The sequence below is a fragment of the Tasmannia lanceolata genome, unplaced genomic scaffold (assembly GCF_043159265.1).
Source record: "Tasmannia lanceolata isolate RefF3 unplaced genomic scaffold, GAP_Taslan_0.1 ptg000003l, whole genome shotgun sequence".
In the NCBI taxonomy this organism is placed as follows: Eukaryota; Viridiplantae; Streptophyta; class Magnoliopsida; order Canellales; family Winteraceae; genus Tasmannia; species Tasmannia lanceolata.
In genome coordinates, this window is record NW_027518680.1 from 21,353,568 (window position 1) to 21,356,877 (window position 3,310).

Here is a 3,310-nt window from a genome sequence, read left to right on the forward strand (position 1 = left end):
GTTCTCCCCCTAACTTGCAAAGTTAGGACTACGGTCCCGAGTTCGCAAGTGGTGTTGATCAAATAACACCCCCTAACCCCTACGTAAAACCCGATTGTAGTGATCCCCTGTCGTCCTGCGCAAACACGGAAAAAAAACCCGGCTCTCACAGACTGGCGACTCTGCTGGGGATAACTTTAAACATGATAATCCCTCTCAAGCAGAGCCTGTTATCAAATTGAAAAAGGTTGTAGCTCTATATAACTAAATTGGCATTTTTCAAGAATTTTAAATCAATTAATTTGATTTTTCTCCTTCTTGGGTTATCCTTAACTCGATGTAGCCTTCAGGGGTATTCGCAAGCTACGAACTTTTTCGCAAGTTGCGAACGCTCCCGACGAGCATAATAAACAAGTGTTAGATTTACTTTCCAGTACAGATATATACACTTGTTGCTCTTTTTCTACAGGGATTGTAAGAGCTTAAGCTCAAAATTGCTCAGAGCCAATGCTCTCAATTCTCGCATAAATTGCTTGAACCAATGCTCGCAATTCAATTAAGAAACTCTTTTTTGCAATTCCAAATACAAATAGAAGAAGGAAGAAAGAAAATGAAAAGATCTCAAGCCTCTTTAAGGCGAATACAACTCTCAAAGCTCACAAGACTCCCAATGATTGAAAGTAAATGCTTAGGGGAGTACCTCTTGGCAAGAAATGAATCCAAGTTTTAGTGTTCAAGAGATTTGATGAAAAATCCTTTTGATTTTGAAAGAGAAAACCTCTAGAGTTTGATAATGATTCAAAAGGTGTGAAATGAGCTTTTTCTTCATGTTTAAATACTCATAGTTGATTTAGAAAACCTCAATGGAAAAACCGTAATAAAACTAGGTAGGTGGGGTAGTTGCACCTACCACTTGCAGGCTCAAACGGCTCTTTCGTCGAACCGGCGCGGTCGACCGAGCCACTGCAGTCGCCCGCCCTTATCGGGAGTCTCATTTTTATTTTCAGAATTTTTATCACCGCTGTCGACCGGGGTAACCGCGGTCGCCCTCCGAGGGCTACCTATTCGAAAAATATTTTGGCTTGAAAACAATTCCACGGTCGACCGAGGGGGTCGCGGTCGTCCGCCAGGACCAACCTGGATGATTTCTCAATTTCGCGGTCAACCTAGTTGGCTCGGTTGACCGGCCCGATAGATTTCGAGATGTCCTGGATTTTCATGTTCCATCCCGCGGTCGCCCGGCCTATCCCTGTCATAGATACATTGTAGATGGGTCCCAAGTGATGAAAACGGGTGCATTTATCATTTCCCTTTTTATATGGTGTATGCTTGTATAGTTCAGTTTTTTCCAAAAAGTACTGTACGGCCCTCACCATAGGAAGATCCAAACCGTCCATTTGAGGGCCACAATGTAAATAGGCTTTGCCTAAAAAATCATATCCATAGGATGATCCTAGCCCTCCATCGCATGTTATGGAAACCTCTATAGATTGGTTAGGCTAGGATCATCCTACAGAAATGATTTTTTGGGTACAACCTATTTACGTTGTGGCCCATCCAATGGACAGTTTGGATCGCCCTATGGTGTGGGCCGTACAGTACTTTTTGAAAATAATGGACAATACATGCTTACACCATATAAAAACTCTAGTTTTTAAACAAGCTTTCTGTTTAAGAATTCATATTAAGCTTCGATTGCTCTTAGATTTTGTCGTATTCAAGTATCAAATCTTGTCTCGAGTACTGTGGACCCCGATCCGAGAGAGACGGGGGACGAGCCCCCAGAAAGTCTTTAGATCGTCCACGTGAAGGAGAGCTCCACTAAGGAACTCTCGAAAGAGTGCCCCTCACAGCATGAGTGGTGATGTAAAGTGAGATACCTCTCGATTCGGGGACTAGCCCAGATTCGAAACGTACCTTAAACAAAGAAGAGTCGACATCCAAGGAAGTAGGCCCTGGATCCCATACTATGCTCTATCGGAACGGATAACCAGAGAAACAAAAAGTCCGTGCCTGATGACGAATGGGAAGGGGTTAGGCGCCCCCAATTCGCCCAAGTGCAAGCACCTGGTCTCTTATGCCATTTATTATTAACCTTGAAGAGTTTTGGGCGAAAATCATGCGAAATGGGAACGAATATCCCCGAGATAATGTCTATCTAATCATGCATGCATCGGAGATGAATAATAAGCACACACACAAAAGGAAATGATAGGCTTTGTGAACTTAATTCACATACAACTTGGTGCAAAACAGATCACTCAAGTAACTTATTTTTCCCATTGAACCTACTTTTTCGGATCTCCAGTCAGATAGGTTGGGTTCCTGTTATTGGTGATCTAAATAGTGGGCTTCAGCCCCATCCCCCTCGATGTGCTAATGACTCAAAAATTTTTTTAGTCCTTTTGTAAGACAATCTGATATATTATCAATTGATCTTACATAATCTATGGTTATCACTGCATTCTTCAACAATTTTCTTATGGAGTTATGCCTCCGACGAATGTGTCAAAATTTACCATTATATACATTATTATCTGCTCTTCCAATAACAGCTTGACAATTACAGTGGATTGTAATGCCTGGTACTGGCTTATTCCGACATGGAATATCAGACAGAATGTTTCTAAGCCACTCGGCTTCCTCACTTGCTTTTTCTAAAGCAATGAACTCAGACTTCATTATGGATCGAGCTATACACGTTTTCTTGGTTGACTTCCAAGAAACCGCTGCACTTCCTAGAGTGAAGACATATCCACTTCTAGATTTGGTCTCAAATCGAGATACCCAATTGGCATCGCTATACCCCTCTAGTACAATAGGATATTTAGTGAAATGCAAACCATAGTTTATGGTTCCTTTAAGATAGTTCAATACTATAATTAGAGCTTTCCAATGATCACTACCAGGATTACTGGTATAACTACTGAGTCTACCCACTGCATAGGCTATATCTGGCTTAGTACAGTTCATCAAATACATTAGACTCCCTATAACTCTAGAGTATTCAAGTGGATTTACTACACTTCCTTTATTCTTACATATTACTGGTTTACAATCAAATTGATTAAACCTTATTAGTATTTTTTCTACATAATGAGACCGAGTTAAAATTATTTCTTCTGGGTTTCTTTTTATTTTAATACCCAGAATTACATCTGCCTTTCCCAAGTATTTCATATCAAAATTATTTGATAAAAATTTTTTAGTGTCTTTAATTACACTTATGTCTGTTCAGATGATCAACATATCATCTACATACAAACAAACAATAACACCACTATCCCCACTAAATTTGTTGTATTCACACTTGTTTGATTCATTTATTATG

At 40.2% G+C, this 3,310-nt stretch overlaps 1 pseudogene; it reads right to left on the bottom strand.

Moving 5' to 3' along the window:
* Positions 1–2,487: 2,487 nt before the first annotated feature.
* Positions 2,488–2,961, bottom strand: LOC143867272 (secreted RxLR effector protein 161 pseudogene; annotated as a pseudogene).
* Between the last annotated feature and the right edge of the window lie 349 nt (positions 2,962–3,310).